Below are 25,558 nucleotides of genomic sequence, written 5' to 3'. Positions count from 1 at the left end.
CCCACAACGTCCCACATTTATATCACCCTTCATTGTCTGCAGACGGTCGTAGGAAGATGACTGCTGTTCAAAGTAAAAAAGAAAAAATAATTGAATAATAAGAATAAGAAAAATAAGGTACTACCGTCTGGAGGTGAGTTAAAACTTACCTTTTGAAGTCAGCATTTTAGCCCCCATTATGGTAGAAAGACACTAATTGGTAACCCAGTAAGCGAATTATACTAGTATGAAGTGTCCCATCCAGTTATTGAAATAAACTAGTATAGCACCCAACTGGGCGAAGGGTGATATATTATTTCTAGGCTACGTATTAACAGCTAACACCCACTTCTGAAAAGTTTTTTTTTTTTTTTAATATGAAATTTATTAGGCCTACATATCATTATAAGGGTGATATTAATTACTATTGACAGTATTGTTGTAACGTGTTCTGACATTAGGTGACTTTCTTTTCGATTTTCTATATATGTATATATTCGACGTCCAGTCCATATAACGATAATTAATTAATATAATAACGTTTGTCTAATTTCACAAGTAACTCTCAAATAAACTTATTTGCACGCTAATTAACCTACTGTCTAGCTTATTAATTAAACCAAAAACAACTCTCACTGTTAATTAATTAACACACACTGGATTAAATGAGTGGATAACTTATCGCGTCTGGTGTTTATATACAAATACAGTATACTTTATACAACGGGAAGTTTCAGCATTCTGTTGGTGCCTAAACTTTCGTTAAAAAACAAAAACTGCTCTATTTTGCAACATTATTATCTCCTGACAAACGACCTCTAGCAAACATCTAAATTAAAATTGATAAAAACATATCTCAACACACCATAATTATTTTTATCATACACTTAAAACTTTTAGGTAGAAAAAGTTAGTTGGATTTTGAACAATTATAGAACTTTTACAAACTTAATTGAGAATGAAATATTTTCTCTCTCTCTCTTTGTATATATATATGTGTGTGTGTGTATTTGTAAAGATAATCTTTAATACAGAACAGTTCTTGAAAGAAAAACACATTGCGTCTACTTGACGAGAATCGAGGCAAAATATATACTTTCTCTAGGGTGTAATGAACTTCATTTGTTGAATTCAAAATTTGTAAAGTAAAGAATTGGATAGTAAGAATATTTATACGTTTTTCAAATAATTTATTTTTACATTTTTTGAGCTCTTAATAATGCATAACATATATAAACAACTGGTATGGATAGAGAAAGCACTAATAGAGGAGCGAACAGCGTTTCGACTGCCTCCAAACATGTGGTCAGCTACCGGTCAGTAACTCTCTTTCTTTCTTTCTTTGTGAACCTGACGATGACCGAAGAAGGTCGAAACGTTGTTCGCTCCTATATTAGTACTTTCTCTGCCTATACCAGCCGTTTTTAAATATATAATTTTCTGTACAAGTGTGTTTTCTCGCCATTACGGGTTATTATTGCGTAAAATAGCTAAAATAATGTTATGATGTATACGTCCTCTACAAACTAATAAAGAATGTTTACATTTGAATCAAAGGGACTGGATTAAAAATGAACTGTTTAAAATATAAGCCTAACACTAATATCTTATCTTATAATATACGAGTTGTAACACCAATAATATTGTTTTAACACTGTACAGCAGTTGCTAAGTGTTCACATTTAAACAATTATTGTTAAGTAATTTAGAGTAATGCGATGTGTTCTGCTATAAATAAGATATTTACTTTTAACAAGAGTTATGGTGTGAACATCTTTTCAAAGCTGGCGAAATATGATTGTAATTAAATATTTGAAAGAAATTTTTTTTTAAAATTTTGTACAATGTTTTATCGGTTGCAGAGAGTAACCCAGATGAAACAGCGTGAATAAGATAAACAAATTGTTGTCTTCTATAAAACTGATGACAATAGAGTGAAATGATTATAATTAATTGTACTTCTCATCGGGCATCAGTATTAGGCCTATGATAGTTTTTAATCGTACAGTTATCTTGATTTTTTAGGGTATTCAAGACTTTAGAAAATATAATAATAATAATAATAATAATAATACCAATAAAATTATATTATGTTTGCCGCATCCATTACAATGCTTATCATTAGAAGATGTAAAAACTTAAAAAAAATCAAATATTTGTTTTCTATTTCCAAACATATGTAGTTTACAAATCGAGAACCCTAATCATCTCGTCTCGCTAGGCCTAACTTATTTGAAGCGTCATCTTAGACTTCCGACATTCTTATAATGTGTTAGTTCGTATCTTGTTCCCGTCACTGAACATGCTTGCCTTTTCAGCCATGTGAGCTTTATAAAGTTAGCACTGCCATTGGTAAAATGTTTCACGCTATGTGGTGATCATTACCTGTGTTCTTTTTATCTGGCATTTCAAAACTAGGAACTATATAAGCACAGATGGCCCTCGAGTAGGTTGTAGAGATATTCAAGGAACAAGCAAATCAAAGAACTACAGGGTGGCCCGTAAGTTCCTACCCATCCATATGTTATTATGTTATATTTAATTACGCATGTATTATAAATTTGTTTCTTTTTTTCAGAGAAATATGGCTGACGTAAGCCCATTTACACTTGAAAATGTCTCTCAGAACATGGCGTCGCATAATATTATGCAACGAGAATGAGGGACAGCACACAGATACACTGGATACATAGATATATGGATGAATAGGGACTTACGGGCCACCCTGTACAATATTTTCGCAAGAATAATCGTTTCGGATATTTGGACACAGCTAGCCGTATATAATTTTAACTTGATGGACTGCGAGGTAATAAGACAGCTAGTCAACAACACCCATTGTCAACTTTTGAGATTATTCTAATCGAATAACGACATTTGACTGTCAGTTTTAAAATTATGCATTAACGGCCGTAGTGTTCGAAACGTGGTTTTGCGGCAACATGACATGAACCATGAGCCCTACAATTGACATTTAATGCATAGCCATCACGAGAATACTTCTCACTATTTTGTTATTAAAGTATTTTAACAGTTTAATTTCAGTTGAAATATTTTCTGGTAACATGTAAGTTTCATGTTACTACAAGGATGAGATATGATCATAAGGCTAGAATTAATTTTAAATTTGTTACTCATTTTCATAAGTTCAAACAATTAAGTATATAGATACATAAGAAATATATAATATTTGACAACTTATTTTGAATGTGTTATTGTAATCTGTATTTTTAACACTAATTTGTGTATTAGCCAGAGTGTCTTAACTCCCAAAAACTTTTAAGCTAACGGCACGTTTTTCTCGCACTTTCGAAGCTACATTATAAATATAGGATTTCTAGGAATAATCGGATCAGTGTTTGATATAAATCGTTCTTTGTAGTGTTATTTTGTACAGATTAGTTGGTTTGTTTTACAGTAGTTAACGTCATTTGTAAGGTAGGCCAACAACAATTACCTTACCGTACAAATGTTCAAATTTGTACGAGAGTTGAAGGAAAGAAAGTAATTTGTTACTCGTACGTGAATTATTTTCATCGGATTAATGATAAAAAAAATTCCATCAAAGAAAGAAAAACTATACAATTGTATGTGTTGTGTAGTATTTCACTGTTCTATATAATTACAGATCTCTTTCAATAGGTGGCGCTAATTATAGTGCGATCTATTCGCACACAACAACTAGGTCCGAGTTTTAAATACAATCATTAACAGAAAACGCGATTGTTTGCCCGTAGTTTATCTAGCATCACTTGCTTTTACGCTAAGAAAAAAAAATCCGATTACAGAACCAGATGTTCTTACAGAGATAAAAAAACTGGTTTAAAGGTGTTTCAATAACAAGAATACTACTTAAATGGCTTAAAAAGAAAACGTGCGTGTTTCTAATAAATATTTAGTATTTCTTAATGAATATAAACAATTAGCACTGTGAAACCCTTTAATTACCGCCTGTTTTATGTAAGTAAAAGAATGAAAAACATTAGAACGGTATGTTGGCACGTAATTCTGTAGTACCATGTGATAGTTTAGAAGGCTAAAGTTACATATTTTATTCGAGGGAGGGGGGTATACTTTAGGTACATTTTGAAAACAGAAAGAAGCTTGAGAGGAAATTGTATTATTGCATCTCGCTTAAATATTGACATAAAAAAACCGCCATGTTAGGGTAAAGGGTTAGTCACGGTACTACTAAATCCTGCTGCAATGTAAAAGAAGGGTCAGTCTTTTCCAAATTGTATCTTGTTTACGTATATCTGATCCATCTTTATGTAACCTGTATGGTAGATTACGTTTGTTGTATAACCTGGCTTTTCTGGTTATTGTTTGTAGGTTTCGAGTTTTGATGTGGCTGGTCGTCGTTTTTCTAATTCAGCTGTTTTTGTCTGATTGTTGTACTTCTTTTAATTACAATTTTCCATACCACAGACTTTGTTTAATGTATTTATTGGTTGTAACAAGTTATTATCTGGTTAATTTATCTGCAGGTGTAATGAATATGTAATTGATTTTGCTTCTTAGATGTTTAAATTACAATATTGTTTTCCATGTATACATTTTCATAAAAAAGTGAATAGATGGTGCTGCCATCTTTTCGACATCGTTAACATTATATATATAGTCATAAGTTTTGCTCTTCCACTGAGAACAACAGTATGTTTCGCACATTTTACTGATTTTATTTTCCATATAAGGTATCAACTGATGTGTTGTGAACGTAACGCTAGATTGTTTATATCCGTTCTGAAACGTAAGAATTATAGCATTTAGGATAACTGTGGTGACACCTCAGACTTGTGTGATATTTGACTGGAGTCACTACTGTATGTTTTATAAAGTGCACACTAAGTTATAAATTAAACATGTTTCAAAAGTATTCTATCTCGTCATCATTACGAGAAATAATGAGTTTGCAATAATAAACTGGTTCATATATACTTCCATACAGCATATTTTGTGGTAAAGAATCGAACCATATTTTCTCTTAACTTCGTAAACTTTTTCCGTCCAATTATGGACAACCGTTTCTTAGTCGTATGTTTTTCTAAGTTTATTAATAAAATGCCTTTTCTTAACCAGTTAACACACGCATGCGCTAAAATGTTGACTGTTTTGTGAATAAAATTAAACAAATTAACTTATAGTTGGCTTGTGTTGTTTTCGAAGTTAGAAACTGGAAACAGTTTTACGCTGTTAGAAATATATGATATGAATTTAACATGTTGCTGTGTAATTTGAAAGTAGGGTATAAATCTTGTAAATGTTAAGGATGTAGCTGTTCATGTTTCATGTTAAAACTCGTGCTTTAATTAAGCCTACTTCTAAGCTGAAATTTGTATCACCAAAATTTGATGTATTTTATGAATATATCAAATGTACAGTTGGATGAGGATCCATCTCCCTGTCTTTCTTTGGTTCGCAGCCAGCACCTGTAGGAGTTCTACAGATAAGATGCAAATACACCCCAGAAGAACCATATGCTATAGATGAAAATATGTAGATCTACCGTAGACGAATCGAACCCCGTGCCACAGATAACAAGGTGTAGATATACGCCCAGATGAACCATGTGCAACAAGATGTAGATTTCTTGTTGCCCAACTTGCACGTATAGTGGATCAGTGGTCACTCTCCAGACTTAAAATTTGGAGCTCCAGATTTGGAGCTCGATTTCCCGCGATGGACAGAGCATCGAGAGCCAGTTGTGTAGCTAGGTATGCGTTAAAAAATCAACAATTGTCTACACCGTCAACAACACAATGTAACAAACATTTTACTTCATGGGCAGAAAGTGTTATTTCCAAATTGGTTATGCCTAAAGTAAATGGAAAAGATCTATTTTTCTCTTCAGACTTTTGCTTTTGTGACTTGGGTAATAAAATTTTCAAATTTATCCATTTTCCAGAACATTCCAGGAAGATTCAGTGCTGAGTAGCTGATAGAGAATTTTCTCGAAATTACGAGAATTTTTAAGAACCTTTTTAGAATTTTCTGAAACTTTCCATAGTAATATATACAGGGGCTCACCACTTCAGTTTAGTTCTAGTTGCCTAAGTGAACATAGACCTATCAGATTTTATCAGATATGGCATCAAGAAGCTGCAAGCATTCTCCAGATGAATTCTGTCATGTATGTGGGCAATTTATCAAGACAAGAGTGAAGAAGTACTCTATGACAGTATCTACTAAAATGCCTACAAGACCTATTTCAGTATGCCTATCATGGATCAAGACAAACCCTGGATACCTCATTATACCTCTGAGCACTGCAAAAAAAAAACTCCTAGAAGGTAAGACAGACAATTTTTGTTTGATTGATCAGTAAGGTTTTATATTATCTACATTTTAAAAAAAAAGTCTAAAATTTGTATATCTTTCGGTGCACCTCAAAGAGGAATACAACAGACCTTGCTAGAAGTATGATGAGTATGGCTGGGAGGTTATCGGAGACTTCAAAATGGTGGCATTCCTGATGGGTTTCCAAGGATGCTTTACCAAGTTTCTCTGTTATCTTTGCCTTTGGGACAACAGGAACACCGCAGCGCACTACAACGTGAAGCACTGGCCACAACGGACCAAGTTCTCTGTGGGGAGGCACAATGTCAAGTGTGAGCCACTAGTGGACCTCCAGAAGGTGTTGTTCCCACCATTGCTAATAAAATTGTCTTGTGAAATAATTTGCCACAGCTCTTAATAAGGAGTCTGCAGCCTTCGAGTACCTTCGAGACTTCTTCCCTAAGCTGTCTGAGGCAAAGGTCAAAGCTGGTGTCTTCTTTGACATGGCCAAGCGTGTTAAGGCGTTTGACTTGAAATCCGAGGGACGCGGGTTCGAATTCCCGTTACACTGAACATGCTTGCCCTTTCAGCTGTGGGGTGTTATAATATGACGGTCAATCCAACTCTTCGTTGGGAAAAGAGTAGCCCAAGAGTTGGCGGTGGGTGGTGATGACTAGCTATCTTCCTTCTAGTCTTACAATGCTAAATTAGGGACGGATAGCGCAGATAGCCCTTGTGTAGCTTTACGCGAAATTCAAAACAAACAAACAAACAATAAGTTCAATTATATTGTTGTATTTTGTAATAACTGTTTATCTTGAACCGTTTGCTGGTTTTTAAATCCTATTTGTGACCACGAGGTCGGCCATCTTACGGTTCTACTGAGAACCAGATACATATTTAAAAATTGTTCTTTTCTCTCCTGGTTCGAGGTGCGCGTCACACAACAATAATAATTTTGACAAAAAACCTTAGAAGGTTGATGGACGAGTTTGCACAGAAATTAACATGTTTATTCTTGACGAAAGTCTCGCACTTTTCATATAATCAGTTTTAGTTTATGTTGATGATTGTAGAGTTAAAGTGACAGTAGTTTTGAAGTAGCCCAAACATTGAGGCGCTGTTTATTTATTTATCATTTTCAGCTTTTCCCGTATCTGTCAGACGAACTTTGGCACGTGACACCGAAACCGATACTGCATAATAAGCATTTACTGGCTTCTGACGTGCGATTTTAAAACGTCGAACATTAAATATTGTTTAAATAACTAATTTGTTGACGTACAGGCCAGAATTTAAATATCGGTAAACTGGTTTCTGTTATTTGGTGAGTTAATTTGGACTATTCGGTAAGAATAATAAAAAATCCAGTCCACTTAACTATAAATGAAAGTTTTTTTTTCTCTCTTAATCTAAATAGCATTAACCGATAGGCCTAACAACAAAACGTCGTATTTTTAAAACTCTAAACAGAAACATCATTTCTCTAATTTCGTAACTTAATGAAAACGTTAACTTTATGTTCACTACGCTGACCCATTTGACTAATAGAACCTTTAATTCAATAATTTCTTCACTTGGTAAATAATTCTTAACTCTGGAATTTTCGTTTGAATTTAATCAAAATTATCATCACGTTAAGATAGTGGTTAAACTGCCGTAACCGTTGATGAAGGTGACCGAAACACTACAAATTTATTTTGTAAAACAATTGAATACGACTTTCTATCATATTCCAGTTTTTCTTATCTAAAACTAGAGGTCACTGATAACTAAAGTCGACGTGTTTTTATAAGATTATCAAATATCTATCGTTTGTTACAACCTTTAGGACTGTTTGTTGGCGAGTAGCCATTCTGTGAAAGTTTATTTTTGAAAGACCATATTTTCAACATTTTTTTTTTTTTTATCACGTATTGGGGCTTTTAATATTTTATTCTACTTGGCGCTAGACGATTTTATCTACCTTGTGGAAGTTCTCGCGGTAAAACTGTTAATACAATCTCAATTAGGCCCGGCATGGCCAGGTGGGTTAAGGCGTTCGACTCGTAATCTGAGGATCGCGGGTTCGAATTTCAGTTGCACCAAATATACTCACCCTTTTAGCCGTGGTGGCGTTATAAAGTTACAGTCAATCCCACTATTCGTTGGTAAAAGAGCAACCTAAGAGTTTGCTAAGAGGTGGTGATGACTCTAGTCTTACACTGCTAAATTAGGGACGGCTAGCACAGATAGCTCTCGAGTAGCTTTGTGTGAAATTCAAAAACAAACAAATAATCTGAATTAACTTCGACAGTGACTCCACTGGTTTCTAGCAGATATGGAACCATGCATCGTTGAAGACGCAAGATAGTCTGGTAGTTTTTGTATGAAACATCGTCCAACCCTGGTTAATGACGTCAACTGTCTTTTAAAAGCCAGATCTGGATTAACGGTTAAATCCCGAACAAAATGAAACACAACGTCATAGCTGAAACTTGTTCAAATTTGAAACATTGATGCAATTAGATGCAGTATTATTTGTTTCAATTTCAAATTTTATTTATATAAAGTATAATTATAATTGGTAATTGTTAGGTTAGATTGGTTGTAGTTTAATTAGACACACGTGGTACCAGTGAGCTCTATGATGTCATGCGCTCGCGTGACGTCATGATTCATTTCGTTCGAGATTTAGCCGCACGTCAGATCTGGCTTAATATTTTGTTATTTGGTTTAAAATTTTCTGTTGAAAAACAAACAAAAAAAATATGTAAAAATAGTAGGTCACCCTTTTCCTTTATAAAACAATATTATTCTAGTGGCTTAGCCTTTTTCCACAAATCTTTTGTTTCTCATTTCGTTATGGTAACACTGATGTTAGGTCAGCGTGTCATTGTGTAGTGATAATCTCAAATGCTTGAACGAGTTTTCATTTAGAAGGTATTTTGTGTCCGTGAAAATACTTTTGAAGTGTCAAAGATATAAGAATATGTTTTTAAACAAATTAATAAGTTGTCACCCGTATAATGAACAAGTGGCTGAATATCAGTAATAACTCTGATACGAGTGAAAATCCCTAGGCCTAAACGAATTCATCGGCGTTATCGTCGAGTGAAGCACTTCAACTCAGGATGATGCAAGAAGCACAGAAACAACAAATAACAGAAAGTATGATGAAAGTTTTATTGTTTTACATGGACAGGTAATGAAGATGGACCTAGTGGGTTGTGTGTTGAATGTGGAACTGTGCTGAGTAACAGTAGTTTGTATCCAGCAAAGTTAAAACGGCATCTAGAAACTAAACACTCCCAATTAAGAAATCCAACTTCTGAGTATTTCAAAAGAAAATGTTTGGAATTAAATACAAGGAAAACTACATTTCGTTTGTTTGTCCGTCAGAACAACAAAGGTGTTCTTATTGCTTCATATCGTGTTAGTTAACGTATTGTAAAAGCAGGTGATGCTCATACAATTCTAGAAGATTTGATAAAACCAAAAGATTTGGTAGAGTGCACGACTGATGAGAAATTTCTTAAAAACATTAACTTTGTTCCCCTTTCTGACAACTTGGTTTATCGAAGAGTCAGTGACATGTTATCAAGTTGATTAACGGAGTTAATAAAGAGAGTCCAACTTTTTTTGCTTCAGATCGATGAATCAACAGATGTCGCAGGTTATGCGATGTTGCTTGTGTTTGTTTGTTATATTCATGAAACTAGTTTTGAAGAAGACATGCTAATTTACAAACCTTTGTTTACTCAAACAAGAGGCGAAGAAGTATTTAAACTGATCGATTTATTTATGAAGAACATGAGATCCAATGGCAGCTTTGCTTAAGTATTTGCACTGATGAAGCTACAGCTATGCTTGGAAAATATTCAGATGCAGTGGCACGTATTATGAAGAAAAACCCGGATATTGAGAGTGTCCACTGCTGTCTTCATCCGGACATTGAGAGTGTCCACTGCTGTCTTCATCGTCATGCATTGGTAATGAAACGAATGCTAGAAGACTTGTAAAAGGTATTGAGTGATGCCATAAAATAGTTAATTTTATAAAATCAAGACCACTCAATGCTGGGATCTTCAGTGAGGATATGTGAGGTTTGCATATAAACTTGCTTCATACTGAAGCTCAATGACTTTCTCGGGGGAAAGTACTTGCTCGGTTTTATGAACTATGTGAAGAGATAGGTTTCTTTTTATCTGAATACCATTTTGAAATTGCACACAGATTATGGGACAGATGCTGGATACAGAAAGTGGCTTATCTTTCGGACGTATTTGCCTATCTAAATGAAGTGAATGCTACAATGCAGGGTACCAGAGTAATGTGCTTTAAAGTTCAAAGTAAAATGAAAGCACTTCAACGTAGGTTAAAACTTTGGGGTGAATGTATACTTATAGAAGAACTTGATTGCTTCGAAAATCTGTTTTTTTACTTGTGAATGAAATTTCCTTAAGTGAAGATGCAAAAGTTTCAACTACTGGGGAGTACTTCCCTCCTCATTTAGAAAGATTACTGTGGATTCAAAATCCCTTTGTTGATTCCGCAAATATGAACGATTTGTTTTTGAAAGAGAAAGAACAGCTTATAGAAATTTCAACTGATTACACCCTAAAAAAAATTTCAGCAGGAAGAAATTACACAATTTTGGATTTAAATGACCATAGAATACCTTGAAATAAATAATAGAGCTATGAAATTTTAATGCGTTTTCTAACAACATATCTTTGTGAGCAAACATTTTCACTGTATACAGCTATAAAGACCAAATTTAGAAACAGGCTAAATATTGAAGATGATTTGCGCTTATAGGTAACAACTATAACTCCAAATATTGAACGACTTTGTGAACAAAAGCAAGCCCATTCGAGCCACTAATAAATAAATACATACACTGTATTTTTACTGATATAAATTTTGTAAGCAGAGATTTTTGAACAAGTAAGTAGAAGTAAACATTTTTCTTTAAATATTCATATTTTTAATACATTTATATTCTAAAATTTTGAAGTAAACTTTATCTGGTGCTAGAGACTGACTGTTTCTTGAAGTAAACTTTATCTGGTGCTAGAGACCGATTGTTTCTTGAAGTCAACTTCATCTGGTGCTAGAGACCGATTGTTTCTTGAAGTCAACTTCATCTGGTGCTAGAGACCGATTGTTTCTTGAAGTCAACTTCATCTGGTGCTAGAGACCGATTGTTTCTTGAAGTCAACTTCATCTGGTGCTAGAGATTGACTGTTTCTTGAAGTCAACTTCATCTGGTGCTAGAGATTGACTGTTTCTTGAAGTCAACTTCATCTGGTGCTAGAGACCGATTGTTTCTATTTTTAGTGTTTTTTTGTTTTTTTTATTAAGGCTCCAGAATGTTTTTCTTTCTGATGTGAAGCTCCACAGGTCTAAAGTTTGGGAATCCCTAGTCAAAATAATCATTCTATATTTGAACGATTCTGTAAAAAAATTTCGTTCTTACGCTCTTTGACATTTAATGTTAAGCATAGTTAATCTAGAAGTATCTTGAAGGAGAGTAAATAAAGTTTTGTACAGAAAACATGATTTGTTTTGTGTGTTGTACTTTGCTCATAGAAATATTTACGATATATGTAAACTAATTTATATTTAATATTTAAACTATGTTATCATTTTTGGGTGTTTTGGAATGATGGGAGGTTACCGGATTTACAGTTTCTGAAAAGATGGTAAAGGTATGTGTCTGCGCGCGCACACACACACACACACACACACACACACACATTTTGTGACGTAAGTGTTTATTTTGTTCTTACAGCATTGAAGAAACATTTAAAATATTGGCAGACATTAAACTGGTCTGTCATGTTCACTGTTGTTACTATAGTTTTGTTTGAAAGAGATGCCAGAAGAAACTCCCCTTTATTCCATAATACAGGGCCTGGTTATTTGGAGAACTTGACCACCTATCAACAGCTTACGGGACCGAATCCCATATCTGAACATGCTTGTCTCTATTTGCTGTAGGGTGTTATGATATGACGGCTAACTCCATTCTTCGTTGGTAAAGAGTAACTCAAGAGTTGGCGATGGGTGCTGTTGACTTGCTGCCTTCCATCTATCATTTCTAAATTAGGACGGCTAGCGGAGATAGCCCTCCAGTAGCTTTGAGCAAACTTCAAAATAAATTTAGGGATATATCGTGTGGCATTTGTTGATTTGTATATAGATAATTAAAAAGTCAAAACAAACTGAGTAACGTGTTGTGTGACACTTGTCAACTTGTAAGGCATTTCCTGATGATCAAAAATTATCCCTTCAATGGGGAGTCTTCAGATTTCAATCTTTGTTTCTCCCTCCACGTCAGCGAAACATCTATGGTAAGAAGACGTGCAGATAAATAACGTTTAATTAGTAATAGTTACCATAACAAGACAGCCTTTTCCGTTTTGAATAATATTAACAAAAGGAAAACAACAACGTTATTACTATATTTTAGACTTGATCATTGAAAAAACATGACCTGCATGACCCCTTCAGCAGGTGTTTTACAAATCAGTATGTATACAACACCTGCCTTGTTTACTTTCTTAGATTGTGAAAGGCAGATGGTGAGCAGGAAGCAACGTATTTTAAAGTGGTATGTCATCTTTATTAATGTTGAATAAGTTAATATATGTCCTGATATGGAACGTTGGCTCATTGATTAATTATCGTATTAAAACAAATGTTGGTGTATAATAATAATATTTGTTGTTAGGTTAAAAAGAACTGTCATTGTATGTTTGGACATACAACAATAGTGATGATCATTATATTTCAGTTTTGGTTTATTTAGGTAACTAATTGTTGTCCATCTGTAGAGTATGTTTAATGAGGAAACAACTGTCTGTGTGTTTCAACTTCCTAAGTTCATCATCAGGTTGAGAACAAGTTTTGGAAAAGTGACCATTATTAAATACGTGCTATGAGAACAAATCTAATAATAGGTACAAGTTTGTTGGGGGCATTGTATATATTTCATCTATTTATGTGTTTATTAACAGTGTAATTATCACTTTTGTGTGTGTTTGTTGACAGTGTAATTATCACCTGTGAGGAAATTAATGAATAATTAGTACAGTTATAAAAGTGTTTTCCTGATGCTGGTTAAATGTTGGTTAAAGACCCTGTATAAGGTCTCAATGACAATTTGACAAACAACAGTAACATCATTTATAAAACAGTGTACACGGTAGGTTTTACATAGTGCAGGTTTTATTTAGTGTTTTTAACGTGTTGTTGTTTGGTTATAAAACAGTGTACACGGTAGGTTTTACATAGTGCAGGTTTTATTTAGTGTTTTTAACGTGTTGTTTGTTATGACCTGTCGTTTTTTTTCCATATTGTATTGATGATACCGGATTGTAAGATATGAAGTAATGTAGTGATTTCTTGTTTCATTTTATTCTATGTACTTACTATAAAACAGAAGGAACAGTTGCTGTTTGTCGTCGCGCACTGACTACTTGTGTACTTCTACTGACTGTAAGTACAATACGAAATGTTTGTAATATTTCTTTAAGAGTACAACAAAGAAAAGCTTGCTTACCAATCCATTTGTTTCTTCTTCCACCTGAGTGGACATTGGAGTTTTTGTCCGTTTTTGGCTAAATACTTAGTGTAATGTATTTACTCTAATTAGGACTAACTATAATAACCTTTGATTAAATTTTCTGTTCTAGTAAAAACCAAAGAACTAGAGAAAAGGAGGAAAAAATGTAAATAACTGTGGTGTAGTAACACCAGGTATACTTTGTTGTGTGTCAAGTGGACACATTCAAGCAAGAGTTAACTGTGGTGTAGTAACACCAGGTATACTTTGTTGTGTGTTAAGTGGACACATTCAAGCAAGAGTTAACTGTGGTGTAGTAATACCAGGTATACTTTGTTGTGTGTCAAGTGGACACATTCAAGCAAGAGTTAACTGTGGTGTAGTAACACCAGGTATACTTTGTTGTGTGTCAAGTGGACACATTCAAGCAAGAGTTAACTGTGGTGTAGTAACACCAGGTATAGTGGACACATTCAAACAAGAGTTACACAATGTAACTATTGGCCAAATAGGCCCACAGATGAAGAACAAAATATTTTACTTGGGAGGGAAGACGTATCTTAAGCTTGAAATAGTATCAAACAAGAGATTCTTCTTACAGTAACTTTATAAACTTGGTTCAACATATGAAATAAGGATTGAAAAAAAAACCTTTGTTTGTTATGTTGATAAGAGAACACTGACTTGTTACTCTTCTGGACTTTCCAGACCGTTGTTACTCACTCTTCTGGACTTTCCAGACCGTTGTTACTCACTCTTCTGGACTTTCCAGACCGTTGTTACTCACTCTTCTGGACTTTCCAGACCGTTGTTGCTCACTCTTCTTGACTTGTTATTCAGTTCAGAACAAAAGTAAACAGCCCACACCTGAAGAAACCACTTGTTTTTTGGACAAATGGGCTTTAGGTCTATAAACACGACACACACACAGGGCTTTGCTGTAATCTTTATCTTCTATAAAAATTAAACTTTTTGAATTATTATGTAATGTTGATACCTTTTAGGGTTAATGTATGTTGGATGTTCACTATGTAGTGTTTAAGTAATATACAACAGTTGGATCACAATAAGCGCGACATTATGAATCAGTTAATTAAATATATGGATCACAATAAGCGCGACATTATGAATCAGTTAATTAAATATATGGATCACAATAAGCGCGACATTATGAATCAGTTAATTAAATATATGAGAATGATAAGCTTTCAAAGTATTAAGTTACTAATTCCGTATTTTGTAAAATAGGCTTAAGGAAAAAAGGTTGCCTTTCTCGGGCTAATAATGCATAGCCCTAAATTTTGCACAGTAATCTTCCCTGTGTGTGCTTTTTTATAGTTCACCGGTGTTCCATTGATGTGATAAGCCTGAGAATACGTGCCGACAAGAAACCCACTTGAAGTAAAAATGTATTATCAAGACGGCTGGTATGGGCAGTAGTAAAATTTTGATTGAAATAAAGTACAGAACGACGTTTCAACTTTCTTAGGTCATCTTCAGGTTAACAAAGAGAGAGTTTGCAACTGACCGAGAGTCCCTAAAACATGTTCACGGCAACGGTCAGTTGCAAACTCTCTTTGTTAACCTGAAGATGACCTAAGAAGGTTGAAACGTTGTTCTGTACGTTATTTTAATTAAAGTTTTAATACCAATACCAGTCGTCTTTATAACACATTTAAGCCTGATAATGTTCATAGTGATTTCTGTATTCAGTTAACCCTGAGTTGTAGGTGTATTTTTACAACTTTGTGCACTCTAATATGTTTTACTTTTCCGGTTCCCTCATGTAAGTTTACGGCAAGGTTTCTAAAGGTACATGTCGCCGTCTCTAATTTTTAACTACTGACCAGTCGACAGCACTTTACTACTTATCATCCATATTTGTTGTCATTCGTACAAGTCTCCTACAGCTTAAAATGCTAGAAATATTTTGTGATATCTTCCCGGGTTCGAACCTAGCTCACTTGAAATAATGCTAAGTACAAAAAAATAACGTTCATAACAGTACTAATTGAATAGTTAAGCATACCAGGGGCATGTATTGGTAATCCACTCTTATATAAAATTAGACTTTTTTAATTTGACCAAAAATTATTAGTTGAAGTCGCGTGCAAAGTGTGAGAAGGCGTTTGGGGGAGGGGGTTTAGTTGAATGTGGAATTCAGATTTCTGATGTAAATTTTTAGTTTATTTTAACCTAAACTGTCCCCTTGAATTAACACACACACACACACACACACACACACACACACACACACACACACACACACAAACAAACAAACAAAACGGGTCTCACGTTTGTAGTTATAAACGAGCACCCACCTTGGAAGTCCTCACCTTTGCCCTCCGAATATAATTGTCGTAGTAGGTGTAATATATTGCTGAAGACGGGACCATATTCTGATTGGCAGGCCCTCTGGTGTATTGTTTAACTCAAATTTGTATATAACTACGTTTTTCAGATAACCTGTCCTCGAAGTAGATTGTTTAACTCAAACTTGTATATAACTACGTTTTTCAGATAACCTGTCCTCGAAGTAGATTGTTTAACTCAAACTTGTATATAACTACGTTTTTCAGATAACCTGTCCTCGAAGTAGATTGTTTAACTCAAATTTGTATATAACTACGTTTTTCAGATAACCTGTCCTCGAAGTAGATTGTTTAACTCAAATTTGTATATAACTACGTTTTTCAGATAGCCTGTCCTCGAAGTAGATTGTTTAACTCAAACTTGTATATAACTACGTTTTTCAGATAACCTGTCCTCGAAGTAGATTGTTTAACTCAAATTTGTATATAACTACGTTTTTCAGATAACCTGTCCTCGAAGTAGATTGTTTAACTCAAATTTGTATATAACTACGTTTTTCAGATAACCTGTCCTCGAAGTAGATTAACTCAAACTTGTATATAACTACGTTTTTCAGATAACCTGTCCTCGAAGTAGATTGTTTAACTCAAATTTGTATATAACTACGTTTTTCAGATAACCTGTCCTCGAAGTAGATTGTTTAACTCAAACTTGTATATAACTACGTTTTTCAGATAACCTGTCCTCGAAGTAGATTGTTTAACTCAAACTTGTATATAACTACGTTTTTCAGATAACCTGTCCTCGAAGTAGATTGTTTAACTCAAATTTGTATATAACTACGTTTTTCAGATAGCCTGTCCTCGAAGTAGATTGTTTAACTCAAATTTGTATATAACTACGTTTTTCAGATAACCTGTCCTCGAAGTAGATTGTTTAACTCAAATTTGTATATAACTACGTTTTTCAGATAGCCTGTCCTCGAAGTAGATTGTTTAACCAGTCTTTGTTACCCAAGATGTAGGCTTTTCTTCCAAAGTTCGGCGTTACTTAAGATCTGCTGCTCCACCTACGTATCTCTCTCGTTTTCCTTAACTGTCTTTCTGAAGATTGTATTCACACATCCCAAGGTAAATATTATCACGTATAGTAAGCCCACGCCTACTCCTTCGACCCCTTTAGATACTTCATCTATGGAACCTACACTTTCACCTGTGACATTTTTCTTCATCTGGTGACACCTTGTGGGAGGGCTTGAAAGGAAATCGATGAAACTTAGAATATCGGTTTGAAGGAAGTAATGAATTATAGCTTCACGAGACTAACCGTCAGATGGTAAAAAATATACTTTAACAGACGCTTGTATCTTATGCTCACTGGTGGGTTGGTAGTATCGCAAAGCCTCACGATCTGTACTATGCCCACCTCAGGTATCGAAACACGGTTTCTAGCGTCGCAAGTGTTTTAACTTGCTGATAAGATACTGGAGGTCGTTGCTGAAAGATGAGAAACCTATAACAGACATGCAATATAGGTCATCACGAAACGCTGGCCGACAAGAGGACTAAACAGCGTTTTAACATCTGTATTTTATTTTATCCAACAGATGTCTCTCTACACAATGTTTAGAAAAGGTTTTATTAATGGTTTGATAATTATTCTGCTATTTTGTTTTCCAGCAGTGATTTAATATGAGAACACTTTTGTGTCTGTTTGAACAGTTTTTAACCTTAAACAAGAATACCTTAACACGTCAGTACGTGTACAAGGTTTATCTTTGGCCTACTGGTTAGATATAAAACCACAATACGATTCTTACTTTATAAATGACGATTTTAATTATGATGTTGTTTTCATTCCTCCTAACATTGAAATTCTTAACTTGTGTTATCAACAATTCTTGCTAACGTAGGGTGACGTTTTGAATCGTCCAAGATTTTTAACGTATCATGCACGTCAGCTAGGGATAGTGTCTATCCTACCAATAGATGTTTGAAATATATGTTATAGTTAATGCATGTAAATACAACTAGAAATTGCTAACCGTACCTGGACTCCAACATAGATCAATACTCGTTAGGTTGTTTAGTCATGTTTAATGTACAACACATTCTAGTCATTTTGTATTTTATGTTACGAGTCCATCTAAAAGTCTGTATAGTTTCTAATATAAAAGTAGATATAATTACGTTTGATACTGAGTTAATTAATGATTTTAAGTTATGAAATAGAGTACAATAAAAGGTTTAATATCGTACATTTAAAATGACAAAAATATTATAATTTACCTTCCTCTCCGCCATCAAATATGGGTAACTGCGAGAGTAGCATCCTTTATGAACTTTCTCCACCACTCCATCTGGTGTGTGTAAGTACAATAAAAACTGACTTTTAAACAAATGTTTGAATACTTTATTGTTTAACGTAAGCTAAGTTACTGTTGACATCGATGGTGTCGACAACTTCATGACGTAATCAGACAGCTGATGTAAACGCAGGTAAACTTACTTGACTTCAAACAGGCGTCCGGTTTGAAGTAAACAAAAGCCACATACACGTGTTTCTGAAAACCTGAAGTTTCTCGGGATGTGAACTCTCCCAACAGCTCTCAAATGTTCATCCAAGTGAATCTGTATTATATGGAATTAAGTTACTCCTCAAGTCGAGGTGGAAGACAGGTCGTGGGTGTTGTACCTTCATGATATCGTGACAAAGAAATGGAAAAGCTATTGTTCTGTGCTTTGTGTTTAGCAGTTCTACAAGGGACTCTATAATAATGTTGCGAATAGAGTAGAATCCAGTGAGAACTCGTTATACTAACTGTTTGTTTGTCCAGTAACACAGGAAAACTTCTGTTTTATCGTCTGTTCTGAAGCTTTTTGTGATCGTGTATTTTTTACAAGTTGTCTGGGAGAAAAGCGAACGTTTTAGTTATTTTACGCTTGATTTGTTAGTATTCAGAATAGTAACGAATTCTAAAAGAGGCACTCTGTAATTATGTATTATAATTATTATAAAGGGCGCATATAATAAATTCAGCACGTAGTTCAGTGGTGTAAATTTTATAGTTACTAACAAAATTTGATTCAGGTGATAATATTATGCAGAATTAATTAGTTTGGATTCCTCACTTTGGTGTCACAAGTTTTGAATAATAATATCAGAAAAATATTAATGTCTTAAACATTAGAGTTGACACTTTGGTATTAGTTTTGTCACAGAATATAATTTTTTTTTTTTTTGCTGTCTTAGAGAAAATCGGTCAGTTTACATCTGTAAATTTTATTATTGTAAGCAATATTTTTGTTGTAATGTAATATGTTTATTAGCTAGAGGGTGTATAACACTTGTACAATACTAAACTGAAATGAAGTTTTTATTGCACATTTTAAGTTAATTATAAATACAAGATATTTGTGTATTGAGAGTTCAATTAATCAGCGTATTTTCTAGGAATTTTTGGATCTATGTTTGCTATTGCTTTTATTGGGTTGCTTTGTACAAGTAAGATGACTTGCTTCACGTTAACGAGATTAGTAACGTAGGCCTACAACAATTTACGATAGTTGTAAGTGTATATGCTTTAGAAACGTTTTAAAGGAAGAAATACAGAAGTTTATTAACGTTACATGAATTTGTCATTGAATTACTTTTACCAAATAATTAAAAAAAAAAACTGGACAATGAGAGAATAACGTTAAATTATTTTTAGGTGTATAATTATAGGTAATTTGGATTCATGCTTTAAGACAGCTGGGTATTTTTCTTGTATGGTATAGAGGTACATCATCACTTGTTCTCTTTAAAACGATGTCAGTTATGGTATTAATTCTGAACAACTAACTACAACACAGGAACATTTCGTAAGGAAGTGAATCGTGTAAACGACATATTCCTAAAGGAACTACAACGTGACGTCATAATTTGATTACGTTAATATAACAAGTATTGAATACTGTAGCTATTGTGCTACAGAAAATCTATTGTCACATTAACATATCGAGGATGGTAAACGTTTTTATTTTCTTACAGCGTTCTATTCAAAAAGCGATTTATAACGCTAAAATCAGGGGTTCGATTCCCAGCTGTGAACTCAGCAGGTAGCCCGATGTGGCTTTGCTATAAGGAAATTGCACAAACACACCATTCAAAAAACAGGAAACGTTGACAGGTGGAAAAGCGCAGATAACGTGAGACGACCAGTGCGCATGTGCAGGTCTTATTCGCGTGAATAATACTATGATCATATTTCAGCAAGGTTTAGTATCAGTAGAACAGCGGTTTAGGGAACGTAAATTTTCCGGTTATGTCGGAGAACTTTTCACACAGGAAGATAGTGATATTTGTTGGCTGTTTTGTTTTGTTTAATTATAGGTCTTAGGTTTTGGTAGACTTGAATTACAGTTTGAGTTCTTTGGTCCGCGTATGTTCAAGTGACACGCATGGTTGTGGTACTATGGTAATAACGTAACGCCTAGTACCAGGTGCATACTTGAGAAATCTTCAAAACTGTGTATTTTATTTGAAAATCTCTTTGTGTGGGTTGTTGTTATTTAGTTTTAAGATATTTGTTGGGAACCGGTAAAGAATGGACAGTCGCCCCTCTCTCCTTCATCGTTCCGGAACGCTACGCCGATCTGCCAACTACAGTCGTAAGTATAACTACATGTAATTTGTGTATCATCTACTTATGATTTGATACTGATCGTCGTGTTGTGTTATCAAATCAAGAACTTGGTAATCGTTAAATTGCTTTAAGAGATTATTAGGCCTATATTGACCTTAATGTTGTGTGGTGATGAAAATACCCTGAGCTCGTAATGATAACTTCACTCAGAATGATCAACTTTTGTTTCATTTTTGTCGCATAACGTTATTTGTTTAAAGAACTGCAAAAGCTGTAGGTTTACGATGTGTAATAATTTTCAAAAACGTGTCAGTGAAAGTTGAGTGGAATATATTTTATGTCAAATATAACACGTGCTGTATTGTGTCGACAAGGCCTTTCGCACAGTTGTAGGGCTCATTTGGTAGACTAGGACACGATTGACCTGTGCTGTCTATATCGTAAACTTTCATGAATAGCTGTTAACAGATTAAGTGAAGTGTAAAAATTGTCATCTTTATTTAAGCTGTATATACAACATATATACTCATTCTTGACACGGATTATTTTGAATAACGTGGCTGTCATCTGAAGGAACTTGTTCCTCAGGCAGTCAAGCAGCCACATCGTCTTCGGGAGAAATTCACTTCAGTGATTCTAAGAGCACTTGACTGAACGTAAAGAAGGACATATGATAATATATCAGCCACGTTACAACTGCTGTATTCAGTGCCAACGAGGCCGTTGTTGAGCTTGTTACGCCATTGGGACACGACTGGCAGAGTGCTGGCGAACCAGCAAGCTGGCTCCTTGTTCTGTTTCAAAAGCAGGTCAAGAAACCGACAGACGAAAATTTATGAGTAGGCCTAAAACTGTTATATGAAAACAGTAAATCTGTGGAATTTTTTCCCACAAGATGCAGTTTGGAAAGCAGTTCAGTAGCAGTTTTTTTCGTTAAGTTTTATTTGTCTGAACTGTCGTATTGAATCAGATAATTGTCTTTCCTAGTTTATTCCAACATTCGACTTCTGGCATTGAACCAAAGACCTGTCTCAGTCCGGCCCAACTGTCGACTTCTGATATTGAACAAAAGGACTTCTCAACACTAACCCGTGGCAAACAAAACAAGGTTGTAAAATGCTGTTTCTACAAACCTCTGATTTAATATCCTTAATGGACAACGCCAGAGGAATGTAGAAATAGTAAACATTAACCCCATTAGTTTCATCAGCTTTCGGCGTTCCAAGCAACCGTATTTATTTCCTCAGCCCTAACAATGAACAGTAAAGTATGTTTATATCTTAACTTGTTTTAAAATAATATTAATCAGGTTTTGTGCTTCATTTATTTAGTCGTACATGAACGTCTGTCCAGAAATCTTGATGTTTATAAAGTAACAACAAGGTTGTTTCTTTCGTTCGACGGGTTCTTTTAGATTATTTCGTGAAAACATGAAATTCACTCCATTTAGCGATAAAAAAATAACTTATTTCTCTCTCGCTATTTCCTGCAGGATAGTTTCACTTGTATGCAGTTGTAAGCCTCCGTTCACAAAGCTTTTGTTTCTAGCAGAATTTCTTTGCTCACTGACTAATCAACTTAAGACTACAAACTTAATACACTAACCACTAAGTCTTCTGGAGTCTTTTTGAGAAATGTAAACAATATGTATCGAACTTAAAAATGGGCTTCACATGACAATCGAGATAAAAACAACTTATTTCCACTCTATCGATTGAGATAATCGGTACTAGAAGTTGATAATAGTATCTCTATATACTTGAAACTAAGTATCTTCTTTTTTACAACATATATAGCCACACATTTCGTGATAATGGTGTAAACTACTTGTGCACTTTTTAGTGTTTCTTGCAAGACGTGTCTTCGCTCACAAACCTTTCCTCTTGACTCACGATATTTTTATTTATTATATATTAAATAAAAGTTACATTTTTTTAGTCTGTCTATTTCAACTGTTACTGATAATTAGCTACACTTTCATAACGAGGTAAAGATAATAAACGGAATAATTAAACATTACAAGTTGTGTTTAAATAAACAAAATAACAATTATCTCCCTTTAACAACAGTGAACCATCTTTGGGCAGTAGTGTCTCAGCTTAAGTCGGTACGACATCTTTACATCTGTAAGTTTCGTTTGTGAACCAGAGATTGAAACAAAGGTGTACATATTTTGTGGATACAGTAAACAAAATCTGTGGTCTTACTGTTTGAAGTACTTCTGATCAGAGATGACTTTAATCGTTTAAATACGACGTTTTCTAATGCGTATTTTATGATGATAATTGTACAGTTTTATGGTTGGGAGGATGGTTCTTATCTGTTACCCATTCGTTGTGCTCATGTTAATACATATACACAAATCTGACTAGATGGAATATCATGGTTTAAATGACATTACAGTAAGAGATTGTCATTAATCCTCTATTTCTTTTTGAATTTCACCAAACTCTACATGAGGGCTATTTGCGCTTGTCTTACACTGCCAAAGTAGGGACGCCTAGTACAGCGGTACGTCTACGGATTTACAACGCTAAAATCAAGGGCTCAATTCCCCTCGGTGGGCTCAGTAGATAACCCGATGTGGTTTTGCTATAATAAAACGCGCGCCCACACATACAACACCCATTTCTAACTCTTGGGCTACTCTTTTATCAAAAAATAATGTGATTGATAGTTACATTATGACGCCCCCACGGTTTAAAGGGCGAATGATCGGCATCATCAGTTGGTAGGTTCTGATCTGCGAGATTACTGTAAAAATACTGTTGACAGTTAGTCGGGGTTGGCTTCATCAGTTGGTAGGTTCTGATCTGCGAGATTACTGTAAAAATACTGTTGACAGTTAGTCGGGGTTGGCTTCATCAGTTGGTAGGTTCTGATCTGCGAGATTACTGTAAAAATACTGTTGACAGTTAGTCGGGGTTGGCTTCATCAGTTGGTAGGTTCTGATCTGCGAGATTACTGTAAAAATACTGTTGACAGTTAGTCGGGGTTGGCTTCATCAGTTGGTAGGTTCTGATCTGCGAGATTACTGTAAAAATACTGTTGACAGTTAGTCAGGGTTGGCTTCATCAGTTGGTAGGTTCTGATCTGCGAGATTACTGTAAGAATACTGTTGACAGTTAGTCGGGGTTGGCTTCATCGGTTGGTAGGTTCTGATCTACTTCGCTGGTTTATGTAACAGATTTAGTCAGACCTCTGACTAGAATGCCCCTTTTTATCAGCACTTACTAATCGATGTACTGGGACTTCAGTCAGATATGAAACCAATGTTTAACTTTGACATAAACACAGAACTTCTTATCACAACAGTTATGTAAGATAATTTGTTTCTTTTAACCGCTATAACGTTCTGCATGATAAGTGTTATCTTGAATTAGACTTACATGTATAAACTTCATGGTTTTGTGGTAATCAGGTTAGTTGAAGATAAGAAATATGTAAAACGTGTAAAGTTTTGGGTGATTCAACCAGTGTGAGTGTATTTTCAGTCACGAATTTATGTAGGTATATTAATACAAATATTTTACTATAAAAAATGATACATTTTGTGTATGTATACAGCCATTACCTATAGTCGGTTGTAACGATATTTTGTTTGGTAAGTGTACTATTGTCTACATGATTTATTTCAGGATTTTGGCACGTTTGTAGTTTTCTCTTTTTAATAAACTTTGAAATTAAAGACAGACATTAGTTAAATGATTCGATTATTACCTTTCAGAAATTAATTATTCAATTAGCATCTAATTAAGGATTTAATAATTAACGAAAGAAGGAAGGATAACATTATGTAATGTTGTTCTTTATTATAAAGTTTGTCTCCCTAGTGGATACTCTCAGCTGGTAGTTATCATGGGTGGGTGTGGGGGGAGTCATTGTTTGTGCCACAAACTTAGTCTAGTCTACTTTATAACACATGTTTCTACTGCTACTTGATCAAATAAACAGTGCCTCAACAACCATTGTTGTTCGTATCGTCCGTAGAGATGAACTCTGGTGTCAGACGAAAGGACCTGGCATGGCTAGGTGGTTAAGACACTCGACTCGTAATCTGAGGGTGGCGGGTTCGAATCCCCGTTACACAAAACATGCTCGCTCTTTTAGCCGTGGAAGCGTTATAATGTTACAGTCAATTCCATTATTCGTAGGTAAAAGAGTAGCACAAGAGTTGGTGGTGGGCGGTGATGACCGGCTGCTTTCACTATAGTCTTGTACTGCTTAATGAGGGACGGCTAGCGCAGATATCCCTCGTGTAGCTTTGTGCGAAATTCAAAAACGAAAGCAAACAAATTATACGAAAGGCTCTCCCTCAGGTCAGAATAAAGTTACTTCTTGTAGGGAACAAGACGTCAGAATCAAGTTACTTCTTGTAGTATTGTATTCCCTTTGTACTACTGTCAGTGTTACTTAATTTTCAAGATAAATATTCTAGTTTTATTATAATTTTCTTTATACAACCCGTTCATCCAGGTAATTTTACACCCCTAGTTCGAGATGGAATACAAAGGCTGAATAAAGAAAGATAGCTAACATTACATTCGCCCCTGAAAACTGACATCACTTGTATTCGTAATCAGAAGACCAGAAACTTGTACGTAATATAATATATTTGATTATTTTTACTAATGTTTGCTGTATAGAAAACACTTGTTCAGTTTGTAGAAGGTCGAGAGAAACCAGACCGATACATAAAGCTTCTTTATGGTGTTGTAATCATATAAAACAAAACAGAACGAAAACAAATGTTTAACACTTAATTTGTTTAATGTGAATATCAGAGTTCTTGTACAGCTGTCCTCTGGTGG

General features: G+C 34.6%; 1 protein-coding gene and 1 long non-coding RNA gene across 3 annotated transcripts in view; both read left to right on the top strand.

Annotated features, from left to right (window-relative positions):
• The window catches only part of LOC143256408 (SLIT-ROBO Rho GTPase-activating protein 1-like), a 92,779-nt gene that overhangs the window by 23,434 nt on the left and 43,787 nt on the right, over positions 1-25,558 (top strand). The window lies entirely within an intron of this gene.
• On the top strand, positions 20,381-24,402 carry LOC143256410 (uncharacterized). The gene is made up of 2 exons (XR_013031343.1): positions 20,381-20,772; positions 21,735-24,402. It is a non-coding gene; the product is annotated as an uncharacterized LOC143256410 (long non-coding RNA).

The sequence above is a fragment of the Tachypleus tridentatus genome, chromosome 7 (genome assembly GCF_004210375.1).
Source record: "Tachypleus tridentatus isolate NWPU-2018 chromosome 7, ASM421037v1, whole genome shotgun sequence".
In the NCBI taxonomy this organism is placed as follows: Eukaryota; Metazoa; Arthropoda; class Merostomata; order Xiphosura; family Limulidae; genus Tachypleus; species Tachypleus tridentatus.
This window is presented reverse-complemented; position numbering and strand designations above follow the sequence as displayed.